The 8,752-nt window shown below is 32.4% G+C and overlaps 1 pseudogene; it reads left to right on the plus strand.

Annotated features, from left to right (window-relative positions):
* Positions 1-2,321: 2,321 nt before the first annotated feature.
* On the plus strand, positions 2,322-8,605 carry LOC120113475 (annotated as a pseudogene).
* Positions 8,606-8,752: the final 147 nt, after the last annotated feature.

Consider the following 8,752-nt stretch of genomic DNA (forward strand, 5'->3'; position numbering starts at 1 on the left):
AGTTGAGCTGGAACATTTTTGTCTCTCCTTCACTCCATAATCTTGGATGAGTGAGAGGCTTGAAGTATCCTTCTTCTACGACATTCCATGCTCCCATGTCACTTGCTTGAATGAAGTACATCATTATATGTTTCCAATAGGCATAGTTAGTCCCATTGAAGAAAGGAGGCTTGTTGACGGGCATCAAATCGAGACCGGAGTCGAAGTTTGAAGTAGAGGCCATTGATGACTTTGATTATCGATGTAACTCTTCCCGAATCGAATCAAGAGGCGATTAAACCTTCAAATGAGTTAGGCTCTGATACCAATTGTTGAGTTAATCGATTGACGAATATGGCCAAGAGGGGGTGAATTGGCAATTAAAACTTTGGTGGAAGCTTTTGCAGAAAATTGAAAGAAATTTGCACAGCGATTTAGAGTGGTTCGACTTTCTCAACCAAAGTCTACGACCACTACCTTAGCTATCCACACTAAGGATTTTCCACAAATTCATTAATTTGTATTTCTTTTGAGGACAAAGAGTAACCTTACAAACCCTCAAGAATTATACCCCAAATTCTTGAGAACACTCTCTCCCAAAGAGAACAATACAAATTTGCAAACTTACAAGGAAATCCTCACATGGTAGATTGTTTGCACAATTCTAGAACAAAGAAAAGAACACTCAAGAATGAATACAATTGAGTACAATAAGTGTTCTTGAAAGAAAAATGAATATTGAATGAAAAATAGGCTTGAAATGCTCAAACTTGAGGTTTGATGCTTTCTCTTTGATTCTCTCTTGATTCTAGTTGCTTGATGTTTCTTGTTATTGATCAATGGCTTCTAAGCTTGCTTAAATACACCTTGAATCACTTCTGAACGTTGGGGATCATTAATGAAGTTTTTGGAGCCGTTTAAGTGTGAAAACAATTAATATTTCTGCTTGGAGCGTGGGGGGAATCGGTACCCCTAATGGGGAATCGGTTCCCTAAGTGTAAAATTCAAATATTTCGACCGTTGAACAGTGGGGGGAATCGGTTCCCTCCGAGCATACTGAAATTCTCGGAGCCAAACCATTCAGGGGGGATCAGTACCCCCTTGGGGGGGGAATCGATTCCCTCTGAGCAATCTGGAATTTTTGGCTTTGAAATGGTTTCGAAATATTTTGTAAAATCGTTTTGAAATTATTTTAATATTAAAACTTAATTTTACACTTGAGTAAGGATTTAAAATGAACTTTGAAATACTTTGAGTAATATTTTGATATTCGATTTAATATATCGAATATGCTTAGAAAAAATCTTTTTCAAAATTAAAATTCTTTTAATTTAATTTGTTATATCGAAACATTAAAATGTTTTCAACAATATCATTAATAATATCGCAATAGTTATGTTTAAAATTAGTTACTTAAATTGAATTAATTAAATTATTTATTAACGTTATTTTAAAATTAAATTAATTTAAATTTAAATTGAATTTTTCTTATATCTAAAATTGACGTGATTAATTTTAAATTAAGTTTTTATATTAACATTAAGTATCAATATTATATGTTTATTTATTATTATATTGGGAAATAATTGATAGACGATGGAGTAAACAACTTCATAATAATTTACATTATGTTGGTACGTTATAAAACTTTTAAATTTAAATTGTGATATCTTGTTTTGATATTTATTATGCTATTTTTTTATGTAGTATATTTTCTAAATCCAAAATTTTTATACAGAGAAAATTCCACAAGTAAAGTGATTCATAAAACTATAAATGGAGTTAGAAATGTCATACAGAGGATATAACTGAACTTGAATGATCAAATTCTTGCAATGAACCAGGTATGTATTTTATATACTTAAATTGTTTGAAAAAACTCATAAATTATCATGTTTAAACTACTAATTCATTTATTTTTTAGTTGTTGCTATATCGAGACAAAATGGATTCTTTTGAAACACCATTAACTCAAGATACAATTTTGAAGACTAACCCTGATAAACAAAAAGAATTTATCATCTATAGTTTTGTAAATAATAAAGATATTTGTATAAATAATTTATGAATTATATCTTAATATTTATGTTATTTGTAGCTGAATGGTGGATTAATTATGGAAATTGTGCACCGCAACTTCAACGCATCGCTGTCAAAGTTTTGAGTCAAACAACTTCATCTTCAAATTGTAAGCATAATTGTAGTACTTTTATTTTGATCCATGCAATACAAAGAAGAGAAATAGACTCAAGAATAAAAAGCTTCAAAAATTGGTCTATGTCCATTATAATATGAGGTTGAAGCTGAGACACATGCGAAGAAAAAATGCACAAGAATTAGAAATGAGTTATAATCCGATTAATCTTGAAAATATTTTTGAAGAAGATTACCTACTAAATGCATGGATTGAAGAAAAAGAGAATGCTACACTTGATAGTGAACAAAATTTCTCATGGTTACCTAAGGAGTTACTTAATGAAACTGATGAAGAAACTCAAGGTGAATATATGAACAGTTCACCTACTCCATCTAATGAGGAAAATGTTCAACTATCAACGTCAAATTATGATGATGATGATGGTGATAATGAAGGTACATACCAACCAGAATATGGACACATTTATTCTATTGCTCTTCAAGGAGATCAAGGTACGTCCAAATATCCTTACGATGACAATTTAGGTTTGTATAGAACAAATGCATCACAACATAGAAGAGATGATGATATAACTCATAGAAGGATGAGAGAACACTTTTATGATTCATTTTCAGGTTCATCATCATATATTTCAGCTACAAATGATAATGAAATTAGTTAATCATCTCATGGTTATCATTCTTACCAGCCAAATTCATGTTTTCCATCTTACCTTGAACAAAATCCAAGTTATGGATTTTTTTGTCATCATTTATCATACAACATGTTTCTTACCAATGATGCATCTTATGATGCACACAATGTGATGTCTTCTTCACATGAAATAGGAAGGAATGAAAAACAAGACAATGATGAAGCTGAAAATGCTTTAGATCCGCCACGCCATTTATTTTGGTGGTGAACTGTATTATATAGAATTTTTGTATTTGTAGTTATGTATTTTTTTTTCTTTTTAAGTTATGTAAAATGAACATTTTTATGTTACAATATAAAAAATTTGATATGATTTTAGTGATATTGTTTATATATTATTCATTAACATTATAATTGTTATTACTCATTATCCAGTATGATAACACTTCTATGATTTATATTTGTTTTTAATAAATTTTTATATATGAAATTAAATTTTTATTTTCAAAATAAAATATTAAAAGAGTATATTAATATTAGTGTATTAAAAATAACTGTAAAATGTATAAATATAATATTTTAGACGTATTGTGAATTTTGAGGAAGAAATCACACTCACGACAGTTGCAATACGTTACGGAACGTCCGCAACATCTGAAACCACAATTTAATATTATACTTATACCTCTCTATTTCTCCTTGCTTTCTTCTCTAGAAGAACAACATTTTAATGCCCCCAACAGCTGTCTTTAAGCTCTCCTTGCTTTCTTAAAACCTTGTAGTAAAAGGGTTTTTTTTCCTCTTAAAACCTTGTAGTAAAATTTTTTTTCTTCCAGTTTTTTATTCAGAAAATAAAGAACCAAAAGTTTCACTTCTCTTGGATCTTTTCTTTTTCACTCTTTCTTCAATGGGTGCATAAACAATATGTCATGAAGATGCATGTACTGTTTAACTTAATTAGTTCACTTGTGGGTCCTTTTTGAAAAAAAAAATGATTTTTACTTGATTTTCAACGTCGTTTATGGTTGTGCCTTGTTTGTTTTGTTTTCAGGCATGGGTTCTCAAAGTGAATATACAGTGTAGCTGCGATGGGTTAAAAGTGAAAAGAAAAAACAATAATAGAAAGAAACGACATAAATCTGAAGCGAAGATTTTTCGACAATTGTTTTAGCTGCGCAGGGGTTACTGCTTCTTGGACAAGAAATTGAAGGGTAAGAGCTGTAAAAAATGAGCAATGAGATATGGGTTTTAAAGACGGAAGTTTTGGGTACAATGAAGAAGCAAAAGAGACCTTTGTAACCAAATTCTGAAGTTTTACAATTTAGTCACTAACCCGGTATTGAGGCTATTACAACTAGGGTTGAAATATTAGACTATTTAAGAAAAATATAAAGACTTATTAGATATTTAAACTCGAAATTCAGCATGAACCAAGCGACCTTTGTGATTAAGGGATTGTTTTTATCCTTGAGGTCCTGAGTTCAAGCACGTATGTAGGGGTATGAGCGTTCATTGTCAAAAAGTTGAAAGTCTTTGTGCAGATATTACCTTGTTTTCACCCTAAATTAAAAAAAAAAACTCAAAACTCAAAAGATAACTTCTAATTTGTCTAATATTTAAACTTATAATGACTTAAATTGTAATTAGACCAAAAATTTGAGAACATAGACTTATCATTTTTTAGTTCGACCCCTACTTGATTAAATATTTAATAGATTTTTATATTTTTTAATTTAAATATTTATTTTTACATGAACCAAAATACTATTAAACAAAAATTATATCGAATATATAGATTTTAACAGGAGTCGGGCCCTCTTGGGCCCTAATGGAGCTCCGTCCCTGATTATAGAGTATTATTTTATTAAGTCCCTTGACTATTAAAAGTTACAAAATGGTATTCCGACTATGGAGAGTTGCTTTGTTAAGTCCCCGACTAGTAAAAGTTATAAATTGGTCATTATGTTATAACTCGTACTTTTCCGTTAAAAAATTATCGATCGTTTGATTTAAACGTTAATATGATGACTGAGATATGATAGTCATTTGAGATTTTTGGATCAAATTTTATCATATCACAGTCAACAAAGTTAACATTCAACTCAGAATGTAGTCAATTTTCTAATGAAAGATAACGAGTTTGGAACATATGAATAGTCAGGTGACCATTTTGTAAATTTTAATAGTCGAGGGACTTAATAAATCAACACTCTATATTTAGAGGAATGTTTTATAACTTTTAATAGTTGAGGGACTTAATAAACTCATATAGTCGGGGGCCATTTGTGTAATTTGCCCAAATTCTTATTTTCCTTAAATTCAAAATAGACATGTATAAACACTTCTAAATATTTATTATACAAATTCATCAAACGAATAAAAATAATAAACAATTATGAAAAGACAGAAAAAAATATGTCATAACATTAAAGAAAAATATGTCATAAAAATAAAATTATTAAAAACATATCACAAATATATGTCATCACGTAAAAATATTGTGTCTTTCCATGATTATTAATATCTCTAGATATAATAATTATTATTTTAACAATCAAAATCACTTAATTCATGCTAATATTTTAATTAATCCAGTTCAAAATATAAGCCAAGAAACCAATTCAAAATATAAGCCATAATTTGGGATGTATTATCCAACTAACCTTAAGAAATATTAAAATTAGATACAAAATTTGCGAAAGGTAACATTTTTAAATTCGAATAATGTAATGTCTAATCGCATCTCCTTCGTCTTGTTTATTCTTCGCTTCGCTGTTAAACCAATAGTATAAATGCAGCCTGCTTGGTGCAAAGCCAAAAGCTACGATAGATCCAAAAGTAGAGCTAAGTTCTCACAGTCAAAACTGCCATCGAATCGGCCAAAAATAGTCGAAAGCAGCCAAACAGAGTCATCTTCCTCCCCCTCACCTTTCCCCTTTCATCTTCCTTTTCACCCCCAATCGCTATCACCCAATCTATACAATTTTTGGCATTCATTCCCACCTTTCTCTTCCGTCCCTCCTTTTTATAAGCAACTGTCTCCTTTCTTTCATTCACCCTTTTCCCAGTGTAACAAACCAATTGTTTCTCTCTTTCTCGTTTTTTTGTTTGGTTGATTCACGTCACAGATCTGATTTACTGAAAAAGAAGCAAGATTAGATGGGTTTTTTTCCTCAAAAGATATTTGATCTACAGATTTAAAGCTGTTTGGTTTTACGATTTTTGATCCGGTTTTTGGATCGGAAATGGAGACGAGAATGAAGAAATATAGGCAAGTAAGTCCAGAGAGAGCTAAAGTTTGGACTGAGAAATCTCCCAAGTACTATCAGCATAGCCGGAAAGTTCCCGTTGTTATTATCTCTGTAGAAATCGCCAGCTCGAACATCCTCATTTCATCGAAGTTCCTCTCTCATCTCCCAATGGACTCTATTTGAGAGGTAATTTTAAATAATTTTTCAAATTTGTTCATTCAGCTACCTTTTTTTTCTTGATTGATTATTTTCGAATTTTTTGTGCTCTGTAGATTTGATTGAGAAGCTTAATAATCTTAGAGGCAGAGGAATGACATCTTTGTATTCTTGGTCTTGCAAAAGGTAACAAAAAGAAATTTTTAAATGGAACACAAAAAAATTAAATGCTCTTCGATTGCTGAGAAACAGCGGGAAAATAGTAGAGACAATACTTTTAAAAGATAAACTAAATGAAAAAACAAAGATGGCTCTTTTTTCCCCTGTTTATTGATTTTGGAGTACTAATTGTAGCAGAAGCTATAGGAATGGATTTGCATGGCATGATCTTTCTGAAGATGATTTAATACTTCCTGCACATGGAAATGAATACGTTCTCAAGGGCTCCGAACTATTTGAAGAATCTAACTCAGGTTAATATCATTTTATGATCTACTTGTATTTATCTTTAATAGGAGAAGAAAAAGGAAATGTAAGCCTAAAGGGTTAATGCTAGTGAATTTTATGTTCAAATCGCTTTAGTCCAGTTGGGAATAGCAGTAGATTACAAAATCTGAAGCAATTACCTGAAACACCATCTTCTTCTAGAAGCCAAGATGATTCTTCGTCCTCTTCCAGTATGAATGGGAAGAGAACTAAAAATTCTCAGGATTATGAACTCTCTTCTCTGGTTAACCGTCCAACTCCTGGCTCCTCCGGTGCATTGCCGGAGTCTAGATATGGAAAGAATTCTTCCTGGGGTTGTTCACTTAGTTTGACTGAGTATAAGGTTTGTCAAAGTGATGGATTAGCAGATGCTTCAACACAGACCGAGGAAAACACGGAAAGACCTAAGACACGGGAAACTTGTACAGGGGGATTTTCAACTGATGATGGGTCGTTAGAACCCGGAGGCAATGAGAATGTCCAGAACCACATCCCTAACCCTCGTGTGAAAGATAATTTAGAGATATGCAGGAATCCAGTTTCTCCACCGTCCACTTCTAGTGCATCATCTACCGGGGGGGAACTGAAACATTGGAATCTCAGATCCGAGCAGATGCAAGTAAAATCAATAGTTTTAGGATTTTTGAAGAGGAAGCAATCCAAATGCCGACCAATGCTAGGCTCAAGGCAACAAGTATGTTGATGCAGTTGATCTCATGTGGGTCATTATCCGTGAAAGACCATAGTTTTGGCTTTGTTCCAACCTACAGGCCTAGGTTTTCCCATTCGAAATTTTCATCACCATTGTTCTCTACTTCAATCATGTTGGGAGAGCTTGACTGCTTATCAGAGAATCCAAGGCTGATGGGCCTGAGATTGGAAGACAAAGTATATTTCAGTGGTAGTTTGGTTGAGACAAAAATGCTCAAACAAGAAGGACATGCCACTCTGAAACGGTCTTCTTCATATAATGATGATCGGTAAGTTTTCTTTTTTTGAAGTAAAGTTTGTGTTAAATCTATTCGTGTTGGTTTATTAGGGCATTAAAAGAATGAAATATTTTGATACCAAATACAAAGCATTTTAATGGTCAAATGTGCTCATATATCATAATGTTTACAGTTGTGACTACACTAGTCCTAGAGTTCGGCAATGAGAAGATATTTCAAAATAACTATGAGCTTATCACAATAATATTCAGTCCAGTTGCTTCAGATCAAATATTTTAGACCTTTTATATTTTAGAGTCTGAATGCCTATGAAAGTAGCAAAGTCCATGCATTAAACTTTATTCTTTTGTTCTTCAATTGTGTAGAAATATTTTTCATGTCTTCTTCTTCTACTTAGGATGCCTCATTTATAAAGATGATCCTCTATGTATGTCTGTAACCATCAATGTAGAATTTGAAAGCGTTATAAATACTCTAGGTAATATTTGCATCTTATTTGATGCCAGAAGGCATTTCTTAGTTGAGGTGAGAACAATGGTTAGAATTGGGCACATAGACTGACCAATTTAGGCTTCTTTAGAATGAAATGTTCCTTGTTTCGTATGTATAATGTAGATTCAGCTACATTTCTTTTTTAGCTCATGCTAAGCTCATGAAACTAAGTTGAATTATAGGACTTATAAGGAGCTGGAATCCGCTGAAGACAAAGAAGAGACAAATTCAGGACACACAAAATGCATTCCCCGCTCTATCAAAGCTTCAATAAGCAAGCAGCCAAGGAGCGAGTCAATGAGATCTCCTTTTCTTCTAAACCAAGAAACTCCTCTGACGGGATTGACAACCCGCGCTCTGTATCAAGTAGCACATCTGCTGTTAGCAGTAGAAGAATGACCGATCCTGTTGTTAATCACGAGCAATCAAATAGGTTGGATTCATTCAGAGAAGAGGAGCAGGTGATGAAAATTGAAGAAAGTTAAGTATAAATTCCTCCATTAGAACTTTCAGGACGTAAGATCAAAAAAATATTTTTACGTACGACTTCTCTTGTTTCATATTGGTTGGCTAACACGTGATTTCCCTCAACAGGCTTGCTTCAGGAGCTCGGGTTATAATTCAATCCAAGGCTCTGTGTGATACCG

The sequence above is a fragment of the Hibiscus syriacus genome, unplaced genomic scaffold (genome assembly GCF_006381635.1).
Source record: "Hibiscus syriacus cultivar Baekdansim isolate YM2019G1 unplaced genomic scaffold, ASM638163v2 tig00110209_pilon, whole genome shotgun sequence".
Classification (NCBI taxonomy): domain Eukaryota; kingdom Viridiplantae; phylum Streptophyta; class Magnoliopsida; order Malvales; family Malvaceae; genus Hibiscus; species Hibiscus syriacus.